We start from the raw sequence: 27,861 nt of genomic DNA, 5'->3' as shown, positions 1-27,861 counted from the left end.
ACATAGCTGCTAAAGTCCCAAGTGGAAGGTTATGTCTCCTAGGGAGTCAGGCTCTGGGCCACTATCTGCTGCCCACTATGAACCCAGAACTGTGCTGGGTTCTTTGGGGAATATCTACTTTTATTTTTCATTCTAAAAACTTGAAATAATAAAATAGTCAATCCTATTATTAATAAAGCATTCAAACAAGGAGTTCCCATTGTGGCTCAGCAGAAATGAATCTTACTAGCATCTATGAGGACACAGGTTTGATCGCTGGCCTCACTCAGTGGGTTAACGATCTGGCATTTCCACAAGCTGTGGTGTAGGTCGCAGATGCAGCTCAGATCCTGTGTTGCTGTGGCTGTGGTGTAGGCCAGCAGCTACAGCTCTGATTCGACCCCCAGCCAGGGAACCTCCACATTCCGTGAGTGTGGCCCTAAAAAGACAAAAAGAGACAAAAAAAAAAAAAAAGAATTCAAACAAAATAGGCAATTGTGAAGTGAAAAGGAAACAACCTTTCTTCATCTCATTCTTGAAAGGTACCCACTACTAAGTTTTTATTATATAAAATATCACAGAAGTAGAAATGGTGGGACACACAACAGGTAAATTGCCTTTGTCTACACCCAACCCCCAAACTGTCTTTCTCGTTCATCCTTTTTAAAATTTCTTGAGAAATGGATCTTTTTGCTGTTTTACAAATAAGGTTTCCAATTTGTCCTTTTTTGGATTTCACCAGATCTAGTTGTCCGCCAGGTCGACACAACAGGACTCAGTTTTCTGCACTTAGGCAAGAAGGAGGTGAAGGAGGGAGGAGTATATACTCCAAGGTCTGAGTTCTTCTTAACAGCCTGCCCATACTGATTTCAACTTTTTCTGCAATCTCTTGGTGGGTCAACAAGGCAAATGATTTTTAAGCAATGAGTAAATCAACTTGACATTTAAAGAGGAGAGCATCTATTTATTTTTGCTTTGGTTGCTTGTGCCTTATGTTGTTTTCTTTTAGGAGTTTTATGGGTTTAGGTCTTACATTTAAGTTTTTCATCCATTTTGAGTTAACTTTTGTGCCTGCTATAAGATATGGGTCTAGTTTCATTGTTTTACTTTTCTTTTTGGGGTTGCACCTGCAGCACAGAGAAGTTCCCAGGCTATGATCGAATTGGAGCTGCAGCTGCTGGCCTATGCTGCAGCCACAACAATGCCAGATCTGAGCCATATCTTTGATCTACACCACAGTTTGTGGCAACACCAGATCCTTAATTCACTGGTGAGGCCCAGAATTGAACCTGCATCCTCACAGAAGCTAGTTGGGTTCTTAACCCACTAAGTCACAATGGGAACTCCTAGTTTCACTCTTTTACATGTGAATACTCAATGTTCCCAGCACCATGTACTAAAGACACTGTCTTTTATCCATTGAGTATTCTGGCTGCCTTGTCAAATATTAGTTGACGGTGTATTCATAGGTTTATTTCTGAGCTCTCCATTTCTCTTCCATTGATCTATGTGTCTGTGTTTATGACAGTACATACTGTTTTGATTACTATAGTTTTGTAATATAGCCAGGAAGTGTGGTGCCTCCAGTTTTGTTCTTCTTCCGAAGCATTTCTTTGGTTGTTTGAGGTCTTCTGTGGCTACAGACTAATTTTAGGATTGTTTGTTCTATTTCTATAAAAAATGTCTTTGGGATCTTGATAGGAATTGCACTGAATCTATAAATGACCTTGGGGAGTATGGAAATTTTAACAATACAAATTCTTCCAATCCATGAACATGGATATCTTTCCATTTACTTGTTTCTTCTTCAATTTCTTTCATCGATGTCTTAATCTTAAGTGTTTCATTGTTTTTGATGCTACTGTATATAGGATTGTTTTATTTCTTTCTAAGATAATTCATTGTTAATGTATATAAACAAGTAGAACTACATCAAGCTAAAAATTTTATGCTTAGAAAGCTTCTGTTTGGCGAAGGAAACCATTAAAAAACAAAAACACTACCTACATAATGGGAGAAAATATTTGCAAACTGTATATCTGATAAGTAGTTAATATCCAAAATACATAAGAAACTCAAAAACTCAATAGCAAGAAACAAAGAATTCAATTTTTAAAAGGACCTGAACAGACATTTATCCAAAGAAGATATTCAAATGGCCAACAGACCCATGAAAAGGAGCTCAGTGCCACTGATCAACAGGGATTACCTCAAATAAAAGCCCCAATGACATATTATTAGGTATGTTAGGATGGTTATTATAAAAATAAGACAGAACAAGTGCTGGAGACGATGTAGACGAAAGGTAACCTTTCTACATTGTTGGTGGGAATGTAACCTGATACAGCCACAGCAAAGTAACAGCATGCGGGTTCCTCAAAAATAAAAATAGAGAAACCATATGATCCAACAATTCTGTATCGAGGTATACACAGAGGAAATGAAATCACTGTCTTAAAGAGATAGCTGCATCCTCATGTTAATCATTATTTATAATAGCTGAGAAACAGAAACAACATAAGGGTCCGATGACAGATAAGTAGATAAAGAAATTGTGGTACAGATAAAACGAAATACCATTCATCCATAAAAAAGGAAGGAAATTCTGCCATTGGTGACAACATGAATAAATCTAGTGGGCATTATGCTAAGTCAAATAAGAAAGGGAAAGGCCAAGGCTGTATGATCTCACATGTGGAATCTAAAAAAAAAAAAAAAAAAAAAAAAAAACTCATAGAAAAAGAAAGCAGATTGGTGGTTGCCTGAGGCAAAGGGAAGGGGTGGGAGAAACAGATGAAGGGGGTCAAAAGGTACAAACTTCTACTTAAAAGATACTGGTAAGTTCTGCAGATGTAATGCACAGCATAGTGACTATAGACAACAACACTGAATTGTGTATTTGAAAACTAAGAGTAGACCTTTAAATATCTCAAGAAAAAAATTATAACTATGTGAGGTGATGAATGGTCTGTAAACTTACCATAGTAATCATTTCACAATATATGCATATATATTTGATATGCACATATTAAAGAATTATGTTGTATACCTTAAGCTCATACACTGTTATATGTCAACTATTTCTCAATAAAACTGGGAAAAATATTCCAAAATAGCTAACATACAAAAAAAAAAAAAAAAAAAAAAAAGAGCATCTACATCAAATGACACGAACTAGGTCTGTGGTATGCTCAGAGCTCCACTTCCCTTTGTTCTGGGCAGCTGAAGGTAATGTGATCTCAACCCTTGACTCCCGAAGTCACCATGCAATCATGCAGGCCACCCTAGTATCAGATTCAGATAATGCTGTGGTCTCAAGGAGTCACTGCCATCTCTCTTATTTCCATGAACCATTCTAAAGTCACGGTAATTAAGACCCACTTCAAAAATAACTTTTGGGCATTTTTGATGCTTTTTAAATGAAGTGCTCTGGGTCAGTTATGACATATTAGCAGAGGAGTGGAAGAACTATATTAGGAAAATATGACTTAGAGAATTAAACTATGCACATGAATTTTAAATTTGGGAGTCTCAAGATAAAATGAGAAGACAATTAACAAAGGGATGGGAAGGCTGCTGCTACAGTCTTTGCTGAGCATATTCCCCAAAGAGTGCAGGCTTTTTTTGTGTGTGTGTGTGTTTTTGTCTTTGTTGCTATTTCTTGGGCCGCTCCCGCAGCATATGAAGGTTCCCAGGCTAGGAGTTGAACGGAGCTGTAGCCACCGGCCTACGCCAGAGCCACAGCAATGCGGGATCCAAGCCGCGTCTGCAACCTACACCACAGCTCACGGCAACGCCGGATCCTTAACCCACTGAGCAAGGGCAGGGACCGAACCCGCAACCTCATGGTTCCCAGTCGGATTCGTTAACCACTGCGCCACGACGGGAACTCCCCCCCAAAGAGTGCAGGCTTCATGGCATTAACTAATTCTCCACAAGGTCCAGGAGACAGTGTAAGAGACGTGTGCATGAATTACCATCAGGTTATACTAGAGTGCAGGACAGCACTGTCCATCTTCCTCTGTTTTGTTCAAAAAGCCGGTGCCTCTGGAACCAAAGCTATTCTCTGCACTGGCCAGGGTCCAGCAAAGTGACTTGTAACATGTTTAGCACCTACCGCTTTTTAATTCAGGACAATCATGCCTGACATAGAGAAGGTGAGGAACTACCTTTGAAGCAGCACTACATGGATGATCAAACATGGGAGGTGCTCTAGAACTATACTAGGGAGGCCAGGGTGCTGACCAACCACACACCTTATTCGTAATTGCAATGTCACAGCAATTAGCTGCACAGATTGCTAGATGCCATTTTAATTTGAAAAGAAAGGAATTTAGTTCAAAGCTACTGTTACCAAAGTGACCGAAGATGGATCTATTAGAATTCTCAGGAACAGAACCGATTATCCACTTCACACAGTAATTTTTAACACATTGCTACTGACCTCAGCTCATTTTCTGCCTTCTGTATCTTGAGACATATATGCTATGTCACTCATTCCTTCTCATTTTCTGTGTCACATACAGCCTGAGGTCATCTGTAAGCCTTGTGTTGCTTTTTTTGTTGGCCATGCTCACAGCATGCGGAAGTTCCCACTGAACCACCAAGGAACTCCTACTTTAACTATAGCCAATTTAATTTTTCTTCCTAGCATTAACTTGTACTATGACTGGCAAATACCAAATGTGTACATGATTACAATTGGACTGGAGATATTCCCATATTGTGGTAACTCCATCTTTTTGATTATTAATGTCAAAAATCTTAAAGGCAGGCTGGATTCCTCTGTGCTGTGCTGTCAATCCATTAGAAAATCTCTCTGGCTCTATTTTCAAAACATATCCAGGAAACTGCCTCTCTTCCCCTTTCCTCCACTATGACGGGGGTGCAGGTCACCATCATTTCCCACTCGGAGTGTCACCACAGCCTCCTATCTCATCTCTCTGCTTCTTCCTTTGTTTTGATACAGTATATTTTCAACATATGTTGAAATGGAAGTCAGACCATTGTCACTCCTGTGATCAAAATAGTTCTATGCACTCCCATTCTCACTCAGCATAAAAGTCCTAGGTCCTAAAATGACTTACAAGACCTTATCCACTACATCCGTGTTTCTTCTCATCTTTTCTGTCCATTCCTCTGCCCACACTGTACCAGACATATTGACCTCTCCTCTGCTTTTTTAATATGCCAAGTAAGTTCCTCTCTCAAGACCCTTGCCTTTGCTCTTCTCCCTGTCTGGGAAGTTCATCCTCTACCTATTTGTCTGACTCATTTCCTAACCTCCATTGAGTCTGTACTCTAATGTTATTTATTTAGTAACCACTTCCTGATTTAAACTCACAACACACTGTCTCTTCTCACCCACTGGCCCTCTCTGCCCTGACATCCTGCTTCAGGTGTTTCGCCATCGTACTTATTACCATTAGGTGTGCTAAATATTTTTCTTTTTTTTTTAAAGTTGTTTATCTCACCTTTATAGAACATGAGTTCTTTGTTTTGTTCACAGTTTTATACACAGCCCCTAGAACTGTGCCTGTACCATAAGTATCTGTGGAATGGAACCTTTCTTGGTTTTGAAAGGAAACCAATCAAATGTCAACGATGAGATTGAGCTCATAATAAAATGTTGCTAAAATTGTCAGTGCTCAGATTTCTATTTGAGAAAACACTTTTTTAAAAAAAAAAAAGGGAGACTTGTACCTCATAAATATGGAAGAGATGAATTCTGAATAACTTGGGAAGATAATAATGATAGAGGCTCCCCTAAGAGAATCATTCAAGATTAAAAGCTAAAACTCATCAGAATATTCATTGCAAAAGAAAGTAAAATGTGCTTGCATTTCATTTGTGTTCTTTGTAAACAATAATAGCAACCCCCCCCCCACAAATCTTGACTTCCATATTATTCTAACATAAATAAAAGTAGAATAAGCCACAATTAACTTATGTTCTATTTCAAGGGGTCAACACCTAAATAATCTGCAAACACGTATCCAGGATACAGATACTTGAGCAACAGCCAAAGGCAAGATTTAGTTGAATAAGATCTCTTATTCTCCCCAGCAACTTCTTCCCTAACAAATTCACTCTTTCTGCAACTTACTACAATAGATTTTCCTATAGCCCAAAACATATGTATACATGTAAAGCCATCTTCCGGACACACAAAGAACTTGCTGTATTTGTTCTAAGGGAGTTAACTGTATTTACTCACTTGACTGTGCTAATAGTAAGACCAGTAAATGATACATATTGTCAAACTCAAGGGTTTTATTGCAGTACAAAGAAAAAAGAAACTACAAAGAATGAAGAAAACATAAACAAGTCTATACTACCTTTGGGCAGCCTAGGCATACAACTCTGATCCTCTCAGACACCCAGATTTGAGCTCCTCTACTTACCAGTGAGCTTCATTTCTCATATACGTAGATTTGCACAAAGGATAAAATTCAATAGGGTTTATAAATCAAGTTCTTCATAGATTGTCTGCCAAATCAGTAATAGTTATTCTGATTAGTGAAGACACATCAAAAGCATCTAACAGTTTCATCATTCAATACACTTGCACTCATCACATGATAAAAGTTTCATGAGAGAATCAGGAATTGCACGTTTATGGGTCAGGGAGACCCCAGCACTATCCCCTCTTTCTACTAATGTCTCTCTTCTCTGGGTCTAAACACGAAGGGTAAGAAACTGCCTCCGGCAAGTAGGAGAAAGAAGACGAGCAAAGGAAGGAAAGACAGTGGCCAAATGTGTGCTGGAGTTGGCGGGAAATGAAAAACTTTGAAGAAAACTCAGAATCCTGAATGACTAGACTAGACTGAAAAAATTCAATTACTTAAATGAGACTGCTGCATGAGTAAAAGTACATGAAGGACTTTTATTTTATGAGTACAAATAGAAATATAGGGTATTTGTTACAATTGGAGATGTCCCCACACAGACTCCCCTCCAAAAAAGCACTGGATGCCCATCTGTGAAAAGCGTGGCTAGCTGACAGCCTCCAGCTGTCAGCTTCATCTGGGTCTGCATCAGTGTCTAAGGGTGGTACCCAGCCCATGAGGACAAGACTCTGGTACAATGGGCTGGCCATTTGCACCCAATGGGAGATGCTTCTAAAGAACGGTCTGCTCACAGCTCCCTCTACAGGGTTGGCAGAGAGTTTGTCAGGTCTGCCTGGCTGACTGTTGCCTTCCTTGGCCCGAACAATCCTTCCTCTACCCTTTTCCCTTCACAATTGTTAACTCTGCAGTAAGCCTTTTATATGAATTCCATGCCACTGTCTGCTTCTTGGAGAATGCAACCTGCAACAGGACTTTCAGTCGAAGTCGGGAAACTCCAACAAACTTGGGGAGTGCAGGTTTATCCCACAGCATGGCCTCACTTTCATTTGTGTCCAACTGATTTCTCAGGCATGTTTTAGAAAGTAGTTTGCCATATTTAAACTTTTAGGGACTCATTTTATGGCCTCGAATAATCTTGTAAAATCCCCTCTTTCTTGAATGGGGGTAGTACCCCTTGGAAGGTGGGGGACCAGAACATAGAGTTTCCTCCAGTAAATCTCCTTGAAGACTCTGTCACTAGGCTCAGGGTAGGAGATGGCATCTTGCAGTCTTCTCGTTTTGGAAGTAGAGGGTATTAAGTCACTGCAAGTTCTCTCTGATGGAAGCCTAGGCAGATCTGCCTTGATAGTGTGTCTCAGCCAAAACTTCCATTTTAACTCTATTACCTGAATTAGCATCATCTAACAAACATTATTAGAAATATGATACATATAATCTCGGTGCTAGGAATACTATCTTTCAAACAATATTTCAGGAGGAAAATACTCTCTTATGGTTAAAGTTATCACACATTTCTAACGTGTAGAGAGAAATGATTTGCAAATGGCTCCCGCAAGAGACCAGAACCCCAGGGAAGAGGACAAACTACAGTAATGCAACAGACACATTCCAAACCCATGCACATGTAATCACATAACTGAGTTTATGGACAATAAGCAGTAGAAGAATAGGGGTCCATCAGGAGTGAAACACAAGTTTGCTTTTACTTGGAATTTGCTCAATGTTGCATGGAAAGCCTACATTCTCTGATTTCTCAGACGGCAAATTTACCAGAGCACATCTGAGTTAAACATCATTTCTTCCTCCTGAAAGTTTCTAGCCCACCTTTACGAAATATCAAAATGTTTGGCTCAGGCATATTGCTGTTCAAACAAGTTTTTTTCAATAGAGAGAATTTATTTTTAAAAGTGGAGAATAGAAGATTGTTACATATTTACCTAAATGTCCTTTTATGGCATCACCTTGCAAGCTTTATAAGGGAAAACATTACGTTGACCTGGCTCTTTTCTGTGTTTCAGCATCTTAAACAATTCTGGTACATTGCTGAATGAATAAGTTAACTTTTTCAAGCCCTGCACAGTATTAAGAATATTCTATAAAACAACATACATGGTATTCATATTTTATGCAAGATACATACCCCTGTAGACCTCAACCATTTCAAAACTTGGGTAATTCACATGAACCCTGATGACCAATGAGAGTTTTACTGGTTTACTATCCAAAGCAGTGATGCCACGTGGAATATACAAACAAAGTATACGTATAATTTAACCACCCATCTTTGGAATTATGCAATTCTTTAACAGGTAAAAAGTTAATTTGGGTGTTACTCTATTAAAATTTTTTACTCTCAGGGAGACAAAAATATTGTATATTACACTATTTCAAATTTACATGATTCAAATTTGTATTAAACCCGTTAAAATATGAGAGAGCAGCAAACAAATAAGTATATCTGGATGAACACAATTAGAGTCTAATAATATCAGTTCTTGAGCAGACCTTCAGCCCCCTCCTGTGTCAAAAAATGCAGAAGTTAAGGACCCATCTGGACACACATAGGGAAAAACAGACTCAGCTTTCCTCTGTTTCACTACCTGCCTTTTATGTTCAATAAGTAATACTTACTTTTTTAAAATTTAGAACTGGAATTTCATTCTTTGAGAATATGCACATATTTCTACCACAGCTATTAAAATTAAGAAAGTAACAACTACTTCTTGTTTTGTTTCTAGAGTACCGTGCAATGAGGCAAAAACCTTATTTTATTTTATTTTTTTTGGTGTAGCAAAATGTTCTATAAGAAACTAAAGTGTTAATGAGTCTTAACCACCATTCTCCAGATCATCTTCATACCTTCAAAGGAAGGTTCAAAAGCCTAAGAGACAGGGCTTATCAGCACTCTACAGCAGTAGCTCCAGGGGGTAACACCTGGTCCTCAACAGCAGCCCAAGACCACCCTGGCTCAGTAAAGAGCCCACTCAGAGGGCACTGTGGGATCCTGTCTCAGATGTGAGCTTAATAGTATTTCAAAAGAAATTGCCAAGGGAAAGATGGGGAGAGTGAGAGAGACAGGGAGTTTAGGGTTAGTAGATGCAAACAATTACATTTAAAAAGGATAAGCAATGAGGCCCTACTGTATAGCACAGGGAACTATATCCAGTCTCTTGGGATAGACAATGATGAAGATACTATAAGGAAAAAAAATATATATATATATATATGTATGACTGGGTCACTCTGCTGTGCAGTAGAAATTGGTACAACATTGTAAATCAACTACACTTTAATAAAAAATTAATGGTGTGAAAATATTATGATTAAAATAAATGGCTTCCAGAATTAAAAATATCAAACCACGACTAATACAACACTTCGCAAAAACTATCTAAAAACCATGATTAAGTTAACACTGTCTTCAGAAAACAAAATAATAATAAAGAGTAATATTAGAATTTCTCTATTTTTAAACAATGACTTAAGCACGAGCAATTATATCAGAGTGGTGACACAAGCACCTTTAGGGAAATTAACCCTGAAATGGAGTTTTAACGATAAAAATAATTTTACCAAACATCCCAATAAAGGCAATGTAAACCCTGTTTGCATCCATGGCTAGAACAAAATTTTTTTTAACTAAATTAAATAAAAAAAACTATTCTAAAAACTATGTAGAGAGTAAAAATACCAGTGGTTGCCAGGGGTAGGGGAGAGTGGACAGGGATGAATAGGTGGGCACAGAGGTTTTTAGGGCAGTGAAAACACACTGTATGATAGTATAACAGTGAACACATGTCATTGTCTATCTGTCCATACCCACAGAAAGTACACCTCCAAGAGTGAACCCCAGTGTGAACTATGGACTTGGGGCGATAATGACGTGTTCATCAATTGTAACAAATGTAGCACTCTGGTGGGGGACGTGCTCATGGTGGGGGGCAGTGGTATATGGGGAATCTCTGTACCTTCCCGTCAATTTTGCCACGAACTTTAAACTGCTCTAACAAAATAAAGTCTTAAAAAAATACTCTTCTAAACCTGCACAAATTTGGCTAAACGTCACGTAACTGGAAAACCATGACATTTAAAGTTTCCGTTTTTAATTCATTAGAACAAAAAATCAGCAATGATAAAAGATATTTTAAGAGAGAAAATTCAAATTACTCTTAGAGTATCCAAAACAATAATAATAAAAATACACAGATCCACTTAGAGAATGGATTAGAGGTTCTCCAAAAAGAAAAGAGAAAACTAATGAGAAATAAAAATCAGAAAAGGCATTTAGGGAAAAAATGAAGTACAGACAGATGCAAACATTTGTGTCTATAATCACTTTCATTTATAATACCCCGAGGAAAGAGGGTTAATTCACTACTCATACTTTTTGGCTGTTTCACACAGAAATGATTTGGCATGTCGTTGCAAAGGAGAAGACTCTGGACGTCAACCACCATTCCTGAAGGAGAGACAGGAGTGGGGCTGGAGGTTAGGGGAGGCCATACCTCCTCTGTGTGCACAATAGCAACCAATGGAAATGTTCTCTCTGATGGCTGGAAGACTCGATGGTCCCGGGAGCTCTGAGAAATATGAAACAATATGTTCAATAATATCCCACGCATTGTTATAAAAAAAATGAAAGAGAACTGAGAGCTACCAGGGAGAAGCAGAAGACAGATACTTATATACATTTACAATATACTTCAGATCAACTGCAAAATTAATATTATAAGCACTCAACAGCATAAATACCTAGCTCATTTGATAGATGAAGAAATGGTGACCCAGAGAATTTAAGCTCCTTGCGAGGCAGTGGCGTGGGTGGAATGAAGAGCATTGGGGCTTGGGTCAGATGGTCTATTTTCTAATATCAGCTCAGGTGCTTATTTGATATACCCCAGGGAAGAGACTTAATTTTTCTAAACCTCAATTTCTTTATATACTGAATGGGAATCATATGGTTCAGTTCAAACCACTCAAAGACGTTAGGAAGATATAATAAGATTGTAAAAATGGGTAGCACAGGGCCTGCTGCATAGTAAATACCCAATAAACTGTCGCACACAATCCACGTTGAGTCCAAGAGATCTGAATGGAGCAAAGCTCCTGGCTCGAGATCTGAGCAAAACAGGATGTTACTCACTACTCCTGGGGAGGCTGGGGTCAATGGATTTTGCTGGAGGACAGAAGAAGCAGGGTTCTCTTTTCTGTGGGATCACCAGCCCTGAGGTCCACGTACACTGTCAGAAGCCATCCTGTCACCAGAGGCTGCCAAGAATTACAACCAACCAAAAGGAAAGCAGGTGGGAGGGAGAAAGGATAGATGAGGCAACAAAAACAACGGGACAGACCCGGAAAGATGAAGCAAAGCAGGGAAAGAGAAGGGACACAGAGTGGGGTAGAGGCGGGAGAAAGAGGATGAGGGGAAAGAAAAAAGAGGGAGATGGAGAGGAAGAGAGAGAGAGAGAGGCAGGAAGCATGAGACAATGAGATCAAAGGCAGAGATCCCTTTAGAAAGAGACAACAGGCAAAGACGGAGAAACAGATTCAGAAACACAGAGGCAGAGACAAAAACAGAAGGTGACAGAAAGAGAGGAAACGACAAAAACGGACAGGGGGCGGGAGAGGGAGGGGGAGAGGGAGAAAGAGAAAGAGAAAGAGAGGGGCAGGGAGAGGGAGGAGGGCCCTGATGGATTTTTCCCAGTATTCTCCCCAGATGAAACTGGAAGTAGTACCCCTTCGGACATTTCAGCGATGTGAGACAAGACATGATCATTTTCACAACAGCGGTTTGCGTTTCGCTTCACCCACAATAATTACTACACAGCTATTATGTATTAGGCAAGAGGTCGGATGCTTGAGCAAATAACAGTCATCACTATCACCACCGCCATCATCTCATAATTACTGAAAACTGCTCTGCGGCTGGAGCTCCGCGACATGCCAAGCTTAATTCAATCTTGACAGCAATCCTATTTCCACGTTTATTTTACAGAGAAAATAAATACTCAGAGAGGTTTAGGCACTCTGCTAGTATCCCACTCACTTTTTTTTGGCGGGGGGGGGAGGTCTTTTTAGGGCCATACCTGCGGCATATGGAAGTTCCCAGGCTAGGGTTCCAATCGGAGCTGCAGCTGCCAGCCTACACCACAGCCACAGCAACGCAGGATCTGAGTGGTCTCTGCATCTTATGCCACAGCTCGTGGTAACGCCAGATCTTTAACCCACCGAATGGGGCCAGGGATCAAACCCAAGTCCTCATGGACACCAGTCAGTTTTGTCATCACTGAGCCACAGTGGGAACTCCTCCCACTTACTTTAATGACCAGGTAACAACCAGCAGAGCCATGGCTATTCTTGCCACCAGCATATTCTCCCTTTACAAAGCTGTCCAGGGTTTACATTCTTCTAGATATTAAGTGAAACACTAGGTCCTTTATCTGCTATAGATTCATTAGATTCATGTTACAAAAACTATTCAGTTTGATGGAAAGCAGAGTTTCATAGGGCCTGTGTAAAACTCTCCTTACTTCTCCAGAGGTAGCAGGTGCAAGAGAATTGGAAAGGCTGACTTTACCATGCTGCTCTGGGGCACACATTGAGGCAGAGTTCCCTAAGTCGTGACTTCTCAGTGATGAAAGCTTTCGTGCAGGACACCGAGTATCTCATAGTCCATTACTTTAAATTAGATTGATATACACAAAGTCTTTGGGAAGAATAATATTTTCTTCTCACAAGTCACACACAAAAAAAAACAAACAAACTGTTAACTAGCCAGTATTTTTTAAAAATGGGATCACAGAATAAAATGTTATTAGCATCTTGGTTCACTTACATTCATTATTTCATACAAATTTAAAGAGACTAATCTGCCAAGCTTCCAGAAGGAAGGCAAATTTTTTATTATAATTTGTGTATAATAATTTTTAAAACACCACCTAGTAAAAAGGGCCAAAAAAGTCACACACAGTTTTAAGGGCAGCAAAATTCCATTTCCTGAGAATTGGTTCTAGACTGTGGTTATTTTCCCATAAGAATACAAATTGGCAAATTAGGCTTAGAAATTACGAGGTATAAATACATTTGCATCAACTAAAACATATCACTTCTATCTATAGATCTCACCTGATAAGTCCATAAAAACTTTTTTCTTTCTTCCTTTTTTTTTTTTGGCTGATGTGAAACAATGTATTCTATTGGAGGAAATCCTGCTCACCGGTGTCTTTAGCAGGGCAATTTATTTAAAAAATGATTATCTTCCTTATCATAGTATTTAATTATAGTGAAAGCAATTGGTATTTTTATTTATTTATTTTTCTGTCTTTTGTCTTTTTAGGGCCACATCTGTGGCACATGGAGGTTCCCAGGCTAGGGGTCTAATCTGAGCTGTACCCACTGGCCTACACCAGAGCCACAGCAACGCAGGATCCGAGCCACGTCTGTGACCTTCACCACAGCTCATGGCCATGCTGGATCCTTAACCCACTGAGCGAGGGCAGGGATCGAACCTGCAACCTCATGGTTCCTAATCAGACTCATTTCCGCTGCGCCACGACGGGATCTCCGAAAACAGTAGGTATTTTAATCACTTCATTACGCTCATCTTCATTCTTTTCCAGTAAAACGTGATGTTTTTCAAAATGGTTATGAAAAGGAGACACCATAGATAAAAAGTAATTCCTATTACAGATGCTATAGGAAACTGCTAGGGAACCCACAGCAATACAGAAGTTTTAAGGAAAGGAAGGCAGGAGTGTAGAGTTCAGAGATATCAGGAAAAAAGATGAAGAGTAACCTTCCTTGGTCCGAGACACCGTGGCTCCATGAGACTCCCTCCACAGACATTCCTCCCTTCCTCACTACCGTGATCCTCCAAGGTACCACAGCACCTCTCACCTAGATGCCTGGGTGATGCTATGGATGAGAGTGAAACTGATCTCCCTGCTTCCTTCTCAGCCGCTCGGTCCATCTCAACATGGTGGTCAAAAGGATCGTAAATCAGAAGGTACCACTTTTCTCCTTTAAATAATCCCTCAGCTTCTTGGTTAAGAGACAAATCCTTTTGGTGACCCACCAAGGGCCCATATGATCTGGCTCCAGCTGCCTCTCCAGTCTGTCTGAGGCCCCCTCCTCCTTGCTTCCTTCATTCCAGCCACACAGGTCCCCTTTCTTGGGGAGGTTTCCAGTACTGTACCTTTTGCATGTTGCTTCTTTTGCCTGGAACACCCTTCCCTGCATTTTTCCCATGGCAAGCTTCACCAGGTCCCAACCTAAAAGTCACTGGAGAGACACTTCGCTGATGCTCCTCAAACCCAAATTAGGATCCTCCTGCTGTTTTCTCGCGTGCAAAGCCCAATCAAGGGGCTGGCCAACCAGGAAAACACTTAGAGCGCCAATCCATAAGGTCCCTAATATGACACTGGAAATGAGTATTACAGGGTGGAGAAAAGACGTATTTAGCAAAATTTCCCTTAGTTTTCTTTCTCACAGTGTAACCTGCTCCAGACCATAAATGAGTGACTCATCAAACATTTGCTGCATCAGTTAGTGAATATAGAGTCATTAACCAGATTTCAGCCATGGTGTTGCCACTCCTAGTTTGGATCCTGTGCAACTCTGAACCTCAGGTAACTTCTTTTTAAAATTGGAATGAAAAGAAACAACTCTCTGGCCTATTTCATGGTATCTTTCAAAGACTAAATTAGGCGGTGAACATGAAAAAGGATCTTAACTCTGTACAACTCTTGGTAGTATTTGCCAACATCATTAACTTGTGCAGTTAATTCCTACTGAGGTCTCATACATCTCCTATGTGCAGAGAGGCCTGGAGCTGGGGTTGGAAGGCTATTTCTGCACTCCGTAATGTTAGGTACCTTTTCAGTATCCCCATCACTCACTTAACTTGATACACAGTCATTTGCAAAGCAATGGTAGGGACCAGTCAGATCTGCCTATCTCAAGCTGCAGATCCTTTAATGGTTGCTGACTGCCTCAAGGCTTTGGTATTTCCTGCTTTTATATACCCATGGTTACAAAGAACGTGCAATCTCTCCCCACTTTTCTAGGCATGGGTAGCTTATTTTATATGGAATAAACTGTTCAAAAGCTTTGACAGACACCTATAATATCTGATATTAGGAAAATGCAATACTATGAATCACCATAGTCACTCATGTCATAAAACTTGCATTTCCCTTTAAAGAGCTATGCTGTGTAAAAAAAAAAAAAACAACAAAAAGGCTTTTTTGGTTATGTTTAAATAATGTGTACTTTAATGCGGTGTATTGAAAGAACAAGTGCTTCTGCCTATGTTAGGCCAAATTGCCTGACTCATTTTCCCTCTTTGCACCTTTTATTAACATAGGAGACCAGAAACAGGGGCGAAAAAGAGTGGAGAGGAGTGTCACCTTATGGCCTGGGTGTTAATTTCTACAACGCGTTTCTTAGGATGATATGTTGTTACCCTATGAGGATGGTTTTAGGTATCAGTGTCCTTTATTCCCTGCTTATACATGTTTTCCTGAAAATGTATAAATCTGAGGCATAAGGTACAATGATTAGCTCTCATTTAACCTCAGTTGGGCTTTTCCTCTTTGTATGTTAAACACAATGGTTTTAAACAGTGGATGAAATTCTCATAAATACTATTTATTCAGTTCCCAAATGCATTTCTCATTGTATTTTGCATATACAATTATTGTCATTGCATTATACTCAGCTTCACGATAGCTACTGTGAGATCCACTGGGAAAGAGATCTCTGGAGAAGTTAAACTGCAGCACAGTCAGAACCAAAGGCCAGGCTACAGTCTCTTCTGCCTTGTATGAATTCTGTAGAAGCAGTGCATACCCACCAAAACCTCTTGGTATTTACTAAATTCCCTATAGTTGGGTTCACCAGCATTGGTAGCACAACCTCTTCTTTTTTCTGCAACGAGTAGGGAAAATATTTTAATTTTAAAAACAAAATCACAAAGACTGCACAATTCATATGGAGCGATTTTCCTATTTCTAAAGGGGAGGGTTGAAGGTCTCATTATCTAAGAGTACATCATAGCGGACATTTAATCTGGAACTTTCTAGAAAGTATTATGAAGTCTTTCAAGAATTTTGAGAAGTCTTTTCTAGGAAAATCCAGGAACATTCTACTCATTGTTTATGGCTCCCACTGTCTCAAGTTTATGAGTCTACCTCAAGTCCAGTTTATGGTAGCTCAAGTTTGAGCCCATCATGATTTGACTTCAAAACTATCCTTTCCTACTGGTGGGGATGGATGTTAAATGGTACAGCCACTGTGGAAAACAGTACAGAGGTTTCTCAAAAAATGCAAAATACAACTACTACATGACTCAGCAATGCCACTCCTGGGTACATACCCCCCCCCAAATCCAAAAACATTAATTCAAAAAGATACATGCATCCCAATGTTTACAGCAGCATTATTTACAATTGTCAAGATATGGAAGCCACCTAAGTGTCCATCAATAAATGAATGGACAAAAAGAAGCTGTGGTACATATACAATAGAATACTACTCAGTCACAAAAAAGGGTGAAGTTTTGCCATTTGTTACCATGTGGATGGGCTTGGAGGATATTAAGCTAAGTGAAGTAAGTCAGACGGAGAAAGACAAATACCATATGATTATCACTTACAAGTAGTATGTAAAAAATACAGCAAAATAGTGAATGTAACAAAAAAGAAACAGTCACAGATAAAGAGAATTAGTGGTTAATTTTTATAATTGGGCTTCTCGAAGATAACCAAACGAATGGAACAGAACAATTATGATGATAACATTCAAGAAAAATTACTAGGAGAAACTGAAAGAGAACATCATATTCCAAAAGGAAATTGCCTGGAAGGGTCAAAACAGAGCTATTCTAGCAAACACAATGTTTTCTCAAGTTGAAAACCCTTTTCAGCAGCCAAGACAAAAAATAAAAATAAAAATAAAGACACTTTAGAAAGGGGGTGGGGAGTACAGATCTTCAGCCATGGTAAATTCAAATCATTGATAATAACAAGCTGTTATAGGTGGAAATAGATTATTTACTAATTTCACAGGTAGAAAATTAAATTATTTTCTATATTAATACTATAAACCAAATTACCAAATCTATGCAGGCCCCATAATGAGGGGAGGCATTTCCAGAAGAAAATTTAGGCTTTTAGAGGACAGAAAATATTTAACCTACTTTCCCAACAAATGAGCTAATTCATTCACACCAATAAGAATAATGCAACTAATCACGGGCAGTTGCTTAGCTCACAGGTCAGTGTGCCCACCTAACAGCTCACAGGTCAGTGTGAGCTGAGCAGGGGGCAGGGCACGCTCAGACCCGACATAGGGCAGGAGGGCCTCTCCCAGTTTTGCAGGAGAAAGGATACAGACAGGCTCAGGCTGCTCAGCCACCACACCAGGCTCCTTCAGAGGCTGCCATGGGGTGAACTATCCAGGTACACACATGCACACCTGGGCACATACACACCCTGCATTGAGTGCTTTCTGATCTCACAGGGACAGGCATAAAAAGAGGCAGAGAAACACATCCGCCCCGGGGCCATGGCATCCACGTAAATACGATGTGAGCCATTGATGCTCAAAAAGAGAGAATAATGCAGTTAATAACTGATGGGCTCCATGTGTCTGACCAGTAACATGTGCCCTTCCAAGAGGTGGCACAGAATTACATAAAATGCATATTGGCAAGACAGTGAGTAAACAATAGGAGTAAAAACAATCTATTTTCTAATTTTAGAAAACCCTGGTCATTAGAAGAGTAAAAGTCTTCTTAACTTTTATGAAGTTGCAGTATATTTTGAAAATGTGGCCCATTTGCTCCTTTCTCATTTATAAATATTTATCACGACATGAATTTAGATGGTATTTTACTGTTTTCTGATAACAGAAACAGAATTAGGTAAGGCAAATTAACTGAAGCAAAAAGAAGTATTAAAATGTATTCTAGCCTTGACAGGATTTGATAGAATAAACTTTTGCAGTATATGTTTGCGATATATGTCAGTATGTGTGTGTGCATTTATAATGCATATATTTGTGTGTGTGTGTGTGCGCACACTCCTTGGAGTGAGTGCAAGAGTGGGGTGGGGGAGGGAGAGAAAGGGAGGGAGGGAGAGAAGAGAGAAAGAGAGGGTGGGAGAGAAAACAGGTTGTGCTAGCATTCTTTCCTGGTTAAACACACAGAAGGCTCCATTACCATGGAAACTGAGAAGAAAAGCAATTTTTTTTTCTTTTATTCTCTCCCCATATTTAGCACAATATGAAGGAAAAAAATCAGGTAGCATGATGTAGTTAGAACTGGATTTTAGTTGCTACTGAAAATGGTAGTAATAAAAAAGTTCCAATATTGCTAGTTAAGTATTATTACTTTGGGGGCACATTATTGGTGGATGTAGTAAACAGAGGCAACATTATAGCATCTATAGGCATAGAAACCCAGAATTTCTTGGTGTGGCACTTAGCCATGACCTCTTAGCTAAGATTATGTAGATAAGGCCAGTCCATGCTTATTATTGTGAATCAGGACAAGATTCTTGTGACTGAACCCATCATCTTAAGCAAATAATAAAATATGAGCACAGTAGGTAAATATAACCTAAATATAACAGCAAATAAACAAAGGTCCTGCCTCCACAGCTTAGCACCTTGGCAGATAAATATAAGATTTTGTTCATCTATTTGCCAGTCACTTCTAAGGGCATCAGCTACACACCAAACTCTACAGCAACAACACTGAATCAGACACAGCTCCTGCTCCTGAGCATCTACATCAGAGGTGAGAAGGAAAAGCATGTAAATGAATGAAAATATTCTGGTATGGAGGGCAGGTAGATAAAGGTTTGTACAAGGACAAATGTGAGCACAGACAGGCAGCATTTCTGATCAGGGGTCAGGAGAAGAGGCAATGGCCTTCCCAGAGAGAAAACACTAGCACTACACCAGCCAACGTGAGTTACTGCTTAGGCAAAAGTCAGCAGATTTCGTGTTTATGAGCTTGGGGTGGGGTCCAGATTCCTAGGCCTCACTCCCAGAATCTCTGATTCTGCATATCTAGGGAGCAGTCCGGGAACTAAGAACTTTTAACATGCATCTTGGTGATTCTGATGATACATGTGGTCCTGGGTGGAAAAAGACTGCCAGAAGGACAGTGTGAAAAGTCATGGGGAGGTCCAGAAGGCTTGCTTCAAGCGAGCAGATTTCGAACTTTATCAAAAGAATATGGGGAACCGTAAAAAAAAATTTTAATATGGAAAGTAGGAAGTCAAATTCGTGGTTTAGGAAGATCTCTAAGACAACACTGTGGGGAAAGTAAAAGCATCTGATGCCTGATATCAATAACCCAGCAAATAAGATGTTCTGATATTCCTCAGCCAAATGTTCATTGGAGTTTACTTTCCATTATTCCAAATGGAAAGAATTAAATGCATAATAAATTAAACCAAAACCCCTAACATTTTTCTAAAGCATATTTACAATATTTACAAACAATTGTTTCCAGGATGGAACAATACGAGTATAAAACCACAGAGCTTGGTGAAGAGTCACATGGCTTCTCAAAGGACCAATAATAGCAAACATTCAGTTGGTACTCAACCTTTACTAATTAAAAAATTTGTAAATTTTTCCGAAACAAAGATCCAGTGAAAATGTTCTATGATACTTTAGTTGCAGAAACCAAAAGGAGTTCTACCAGGAAAATGTGAACCAGGTTGTCATCTATGGGGTAAATGAGTACAAGGACCAGCCAGTCTGGACACAGATCAGTTAGGTGGAGACTGCAACAGTCTAAGTGAGAAGGGATAAGGGTTTCAACTAAGGATGAGGGGAACCAAGTGGAAAGAAAGAATAGAGTAGAAAGGTGATGGAATGGTGAGATAGGAAGACGCTAAGATCAACCTGGTGATACTTGTGGGGGGTGAGTGAGTACTGAAAGGCAAAGGATGCCCAGATTTCTGGCTGAGTGATGGGATATAGCTGATGTTGCCAATCACAGAGATAAAGATACATGAGGAGGGAAGGAAAAAGAAAGACAAAGACAATATGAGTTGTTCCAGAATATGTGTTAATGTCTAATAATACGGCCATGTTGATGCTAACTACGAGAGCAATTACTCTTCAAACAAGCAGATGGAAAAAATAGTTATTTAAATGGGACTCTAACACATTTCAGAAAAAAAAATTTCTAGGAGATTAGGATAGAGCCATGAAAGGTCAACAAGGCTGTCTGGCAGTTAGAATATCAAAAGCATTTTATGAATAACAAAACTGCAAGAACTCTGTTTGACCTAATACAATCATCATAAAATCTTTCATAACAAGAAAATGTTCATTCAGAGGCACACAGCTGCAGCAGCATATGCAAAGCACAGGTAGAACCAGGGGCAGAGTCCTGCAAGTGCCTGTTATCTCAATGACTAGAGCCAGTTCATGGTTATTCATTAGTATGTTAAATAGCTGGAGATACATGGATTTTTAAATATAAGCAATGACATTGTTGAATACTTGTTAAAACACCAGGAGATGTCTATCTGGGCAACAGACACAGCGGTTCATTTGGCAAGGAAGGACTTAGTATATTTCTACTAATACAATTTATTAGACAAAACAGCAAGTTACATTCTCTCTTTAAGGAGGAAAACAAAATAGTTGAGCTAAGCGAAATTTAGCTATTAAAAAATGATAGGACTGGAGTTCCCACCATGGCACAATGGGATAGGTGGCATCTTGGGAGTGCCAGTGCAAGGGTTTCTTCCCTAGCCCAGCCCAGTGGGTTAAGGATCCCGAGTTGCTGCAGCTGCGGCTTAGGTTGAGACAAAGGCTTGGATCTGATCCCTGGCCCTGGAAGTCTATGTGCCGTGGGGCAGCCAAAAATGGGGGAAAAAAGGATTAAAAAAAAAAAAAAGGCAGGACTTAAAAATGGACCTCTTCAATCTTCAGTGGCAATTCCCACAGGAGACTGCCAGGCAGCGAGCACACACCTGTAACCCCCAGTCCACTTCATAGGAAACACAGCCTTACTGCAAAGGAAGTGCATATCCTTCAGCCTTATTTCTCCCAAGAGTAAAGTGTCCTTGGTGGAAGTGGTTTGAAGAGGGTTAGGGTTGGTTTTCTGATCTCCTGGTGATACCATATGAGAATAAGTGGAAACGAAGCTGTTTTTGTTATTTTCTGAAGTTCCTGTGTTAAATCCACTTAATAACCCTGCTTGATACCTCATTTGTTATTTAAATGTGTTCCAAAGCTATGTTTTCGTGAGCATAAATTCTGCAACAAAAGATTGTTTATAGACATTTTTTAAAAATTGACTTCAAAATGTCAGCATTCAACATGACTGAAGGAAACAATACGTACGTGTAACCACTGGTCAAGAGCAAGGAGTGAGATTTCCTTGGAAAGAGACCTTTTAAAAGCCTGTCAACGTTCTTAGTGGAGAAAATAAAGACAATAAGGATTTCTCGGGAGATGGGTTCAGCCAAGTACATTTGTCACTTTCATTGCTTTCCACAGCCATCGGGATGAGAAAGTTCTCCCGCAACCCTCATGCCTGCAGACAGTAAAAGACCCGCTAGAGTGGCCGTGGGAGTGTTAACGACTCATGGAAGCCTGTGGCGATGGGAAGACTAGCTTGTTAGGGCATCTCAGATTCTGAGTGGGGAAAAAAACAAATAGGAGGAATCTAAACATGAGGCAGCCACAGAACTCAGCGTCCACACTCCAGCCTCCAAATCTATAGAGCAGCAATAGAAAACACACAAGCCAATGAAGACTCTGCCAACCCCATCCTTTTTCCTCAAAGGACTTCAAGTGCCATAAAGACATGAGTTTAAAAAAAAAGTAAAACCTACATAAAGCTGGGTTAGAGCAGTGGCTTTCAGTTTCCATGGTGATGGCCCTCATCCTGGTCTGGTCCTGGCCATGCCTGGATGGTTAGAGTCATTCCCTAAAAGACCCACCTATCTTCAGGATCTCACCAATATCACCTCATACTGAGGTTCTGATGTATCTCTCCATCACCCTCCCCCTAGAGCACCTCCTTCCTAATCTCTTCTCTTATCTCAAAAGCCTTTAATGGATGATGTCTATTGCCTCCTAAATAAAATCCAAACCGAAACTCTAAGTTTAACATGCCATGCTGGCCTCCTGTCTAATTAATCCTCAGTGTGAGCTCTAATACGTCAGGCAGTCTAGGGCCCTTCCTTTCCCTGAATGTTAGTACCAGCAATGACTTTCTCAAACAGTGGACAAACACAAACGTCAGCTGTGGACACTGCCTTATCACATACTCCAGACACTATCTACCACAGGATCTAGGCACAGCCTCATCTCCTGATTGTGTGTCTTTATCTCTGCTTTGAAATGGAAATTTCTTAAGGGTGATGATAACATCTTTTATACCTTTTTGGCCTTCACAGCAGATGAGCAACTGAAGAAAACAATTCAAACAACAGAAAGAAAAAAAAAAAAAACTAAGAGAATACTAAGCTTATCCTTGTGGTAGGACAGAATCCTAGAACAGTATAGAACAATATTCTAAATACAAGGTAACACATAAGAACACTGTGTATGCTATTGTCCAGGTACTGGACATTAAGAAACTAACTTGGGAGTTCCCGTCATGGCGCAGTGGTTAACGAATCCGACTAGGAACCATGAGGTTGCAGGTTCAATCCCTGCCCTTGCTCAGTGGGTTAATGATCTGGCGTTGCCGTGAGCTGTGGTGTAGGTTGCAGACGTGGCTCGGATCCTGCGTTGCTGTGGCTCTGGCGTAGGCTGGTGGCCACAGCTCCGATTGGACCCCTAGCCTGGGAACCTCCATATGCCGCAAGAGTGGCCCTAGAAATAGCAAAAAGACAAAAAAAAAAATAAAATAAAATAAAATAAGAAACTAACTTGTTAAAAATTCCATCTTATTACTCAGTGTTGTCCAAGGTCATTACATCACTGGTATCACCCAGGAGCTTATTAGAAAGGTGGACTCTGTGACTCCACTCCAGATTTCTACTGAGTCAGAATCTGCATTTTTAACAAGATTCCTGGGTGATTAGTATGATATTAAGAGCCAGTGGTCATTCAGCACTGTAGGCCAGGGGACTCTCATTACTGATTAGATATGCACAGGATTCAATAAATTATTTAGAGGTCCCAAACACTAAAAATATATCCTCTTCCTATATGCAATTGAAAATGACAATACTAAAATTTTATTTTTTCTCTTTTTTGTCTTTTTAGGGCCGCACCCGCGGCATATGGAGGTTCCAAGGCTAGGGGTCGAGTCGGAGCTGTTGTGGCGCCACAACACCAGATCCGAGCCTTGTCTGCGACCTACACTACAGCTCACGGCAACGGTGGATTCTTAACCCACTGAGTGAGGCTAGGGATCGAACCCGCAATCTCATGGTTTCTAGTTGGATTCATTTCCACTGCGCCAGGATGGGAATTCCAATATTAAAATTTTAAAGTGTAAAGCTCTTTTTTTTTTTTTTTCCATGAATGAATACTCCAATGACTTTCTTTAAAATATCCAATTCTTTCCTAAGATAGTTTTGAGGATACTTTGCTGATGTGCTACACCTGTGCTTCATCTGTCTTTTGGGTAATTCAACACAGTATGTAGAAAATACAGAATTTTATTAACAGTTTAAATACTGTAATCAAAATCGGTAGCATAAAATGTTATTTTATAAAACATTTTCAAACAGATGACCCCAAGCCAGATGCTGGTAAAGCTAATTACCTTCTGATCTATCTGATGTAGCTGGTTCTTCTGCACTTGTGGCCCCAGGCCAGAGACCTTCAGGAGCCACAGAGAACAAATCCTTCAGCTTGGCAATGCTTTGTTCCTATCCCCTATATAAAATCTGTGTGGTGTCACACTGCATGACCTTGTCCTCTTCCAGACAGACTATGCACAGTCCTAACCCCATATCTTAACCCAAATGTTCACTGTTTAGAAATGTTCCTTCTTGTTTTCTGCTTGAACCCAGTCCTGAAGGCCCTATCCAAGTATAATCCAAGAACATGAAGTTCACTGACTACCCTTAGACCCCAAGGTCCCAAACATTCCCCAACTTCTAGCCATGCCTATGTTTACTTTTGGCCGTACACATGTTTCACACACAGTAATGTCTGCAACCATGTGTTTTTTAATCTACAATCTGCCCAGCAGATTAAGTTCCATGTCTCATGCCTCTGGGATTCCTCTTACGTTTAGCAACCCTCCAAACAAGGGAGAAGAGTCTTTGCTGTTAACACAATGGAGATAAACTAAAAAGAAGAAAGACATGAATCAATGCATTCTATTGCCAGACATAAATTATCTGGGGATGATATGTGCATTACCTCCCTCTTTCAATGGAATGTTTTAGAATTGACCATATTTCAAGTTTGCAACTGAGACTGCTGGAGTGATTAGGACAGAAGTTATTCATTATTGCTTTCCTGCAGATCTGAACATAAAAAATAAAGCCTGTAAGGCTCTTCTTCTAATACTATAATTTGAAATCTTGCTGGAACTATGAGTAGATTAAAAAACACAACGAAAAGGAAGTAAGTGATGCGTAAACATCATAAGTTTTAAAGTTCCACAATATCTCTAGAACTTGAGATATTGAGCCATGTACAGCACTATTACAGGAGTGACATTTAAAAAATTAACTTGTATTTTGTTTAACATAATGATGGGTTTCGTAAGAAATGACTTTTTAAAATGTCAGCTAATTTTTTAATGCAAATAATGGTGATTTTTGCAAATATGGATTCTATAATCTTTTAAATGTTTAACATATTGAATTTAAATATGTGCTGTTGAAATAGAATTTTCAAGGTATATAATGTTAAATCTATACACAAGCCATCATCTTAAGATAATGTTGAAGTAATATTCACTTAGTCCATCACTGAACTTGATATAATGGTTTAAGGTTATTCATATACAATTAAAAAATTGCTACATACAAAATAAGATTAAATTATATAAGGATTTTAGGTAATAAAGAAAATAAAGCATGCACAAATATACTTTTCAAGTGGTGAGTCTATTCAGGTCTTGCCTTATTATCTTCTAATATTATAACTTTTTTTCTCAGTCTCCTAAACAATAACCAAATCACTTTAAAATATTCACATTTGAAAAGGATTCTTTTTTTAGAGATATGCAGATAAATACCTCAGACTCTCCTCAGTTCCCAGATACAAATTTTAAAACTGGAATATTTTTCTGTCTTCTCATTCTAACTTTAACCCAAATCTCATATTTCTGTTTCATCTTATATCTTCCTTATTTAACCAGATGTTATTAACAAATAAAAACATAAGGAAAAACAGAAAAAATAGCAGGGTAACTGTAGCTTCTCTGGTTTACTTACTTTTTTGCTTTATCCTTTAGTCATCATTAATAAAAATCAAGTTTCAATTTGCATTTCTAGAGGATTTAAAATTTTCAAAGTAAATGAACCTGTCATTGACATTCAAATATAAAAAAACTTTAAACACTGCAAAAGACAAACTTATGAAAGATACTGCACTATTCATTATTTGCCACTTAGTCAACTTCATATTGTATGGTTCAGGTAAGAAAAAAATATAGTTTAACTTAAGAAAAGTGGCTGAATGGCCACTGTATGGAAAATCCAAAAACAAATAAGGGACAAATTCCTCCCTACATTTTACCATATCAAGAGTTACAGAGGAAATAAATTAAAGCAGGCTTATCCAGAGAACATTCAATTTATCAATGGCTTCAAACGTTCTAGAACATATCCAAGGTAAAGACCTCAAATAAGCAATGTTTGCAAAAAAAAAAAAAAAAGGAAAGAAACTGGCTATCCCATCAAACTGTTTAAATGAATAAATATCCAAGGTGCTTGAGATATGTAGGGCAATTCCAAAATTTAATAGAAAGTGTTAGGAAAACTGCACAGCAACATGCAAAAGAATGAAACTGTATCTTCCCCTACCCACGAAAATCAACTCAAAAGGGATAAAAAATTTAAATTTAAAACATATAACCACAAAACTCCTAGAAGAAGACTAGAGACCAAGATCCTTGATAGCATCTCAATAAGTGTTTTCGATCTGACACCAAAAGCCAAGGCAACAAAAGAAAGACAAATAAACAAGTAACACTGCATCAAACTAAAAAGCTGCACAGCAAAGGAACCCCTCAACACAATGAAGAGGCAACCAATGGAAAATCCAAAAACAAATAAGGGACAAATTCTTCCCTACATTTTACCATATCATATTTAGGGAGAAATGCATTGCTAATCACACATCCAATACGGGGTTAATACCCAAAACATATAAAGAATTCAAACACCACAACAGCAAAATACAAACAACCCAATGTAAAAAATCGGCAGAGGCTTTAAACAGACATTTTCCCAAAGAAACACACACATGGCCATCAGGTACATAAAACTGTGCTCAACATCACTCCGCACCAGGAACATGTAAATCAAAGTCACGAGGTATCATCTTCTACCCTTTAGAACGACTGTTATTAAAAAGACAGTGATAACAAATGTTGGTGAGGATTTGGAGAGAAAGGGACTCTTGTGCACTGTTGGTGGGAATGTAAATTGGTGTAATTTTTGCAGAAAACAGTATGGAGATTCCGCAAAAAATTAAAAATAAAACTATCATATGACATAGCAATCTCACTTCTGGCAACATAGCCAAGAGAAATGAAAACAGGATCTTGAAGAGATACCTGCACTCGCATGTTCATTGAAAAGCATTATTCACAACAGCCAAAATGTGGAAACAACCTGAGTGTCCCCTGATGAAGGAGTGGTTAAAGAAACTGTGGTATGTATAAAATGGAATGCCATTCAGCCATGAATATCCCTAAGTATTATTCAGAAAGAAGGACATCCTGCTATTTGTGACAACATGGATGGAATTTGAGGGCACTATGCTAAGAGAGATAAGTCAGACGAGAAAAGACAAATACTCCACAGTATCACCTATATGTGGAATCTAAAAAAAAAAATAAGTTCAATTCATAAAAACAGAGAGTGAAAAGTAATTTCTGGGGGCTGGGGGACGGGCGAAATAAGGAGAGGTTGGTAAAAGGGTACAAACTTTTAGCCACAGGATGAATAAGGTCTGAGGATTGAAAGTTCTATGTGGTGACAAGCACTGATGACACTGTACTGTATAACTGAAATTTGCTAGGAGAGTAGAATTTAAATGTCCTCACATATACAAAAAAGATAAACCTGTGAGGTGATGGATGTGTTTATTAGCTAGAGGAGGAAATCCTTTCACAATGTATATGTGTATCAAATCATCATGATGCATACTTTAAATATCTTAAAATTTCATTCATATGCTATCTCAATCAAGCCTGAAAAAAAAAAAAAGAGAAAATGAACAGCTCTCAGTCACATAAGGAATTTTTCTATGCAATGTGGACCCAGAATAAGATGTTTACAAAGTGAATTCCAGTTTGCAGATGAACAATGAATTTCTTTTATATCAATTTCATTAAGGAAATAAGTTTTCT

The 27,861-nt window shown here is 39.1% G+C and overlaps 1 protein-coding gene across 4 annotated transcripts in view; it reads right to left on the bottom strand.

Moving 5' to 3' along the window:
• The window catches only part of CHSY3 (chondroitin sulfate synthase 3), a 335,981-nt gene that overhangs the window by 149,761 nt on the left and 158,359 nt on the right, over positions 1-27,861 (bottom strand). The window lies entirely within an intron of this gene.

Source organism: Sus scrofa, chromosome 2 (assembly GCF_054392235.1).
Source record: "Sus scrofa isolate SSC_HxYL_T2T_F1_AM1 chromosome 2, Sscrofa_HxYL_maternal_Yorkshire_Landrace_v2.0, whole genome shotgun sequence".
Taxonomy (NCBI): Eukaryota; Metazoa; Chordata; class Mammalia; order Artiodactyla; family Suidae; genus Sus; species Sus scrofa.
Note: the sequence above shows the minus strand (reverse complement) of the source record. Positions and strands in the feature narration are given on the sequence as shown.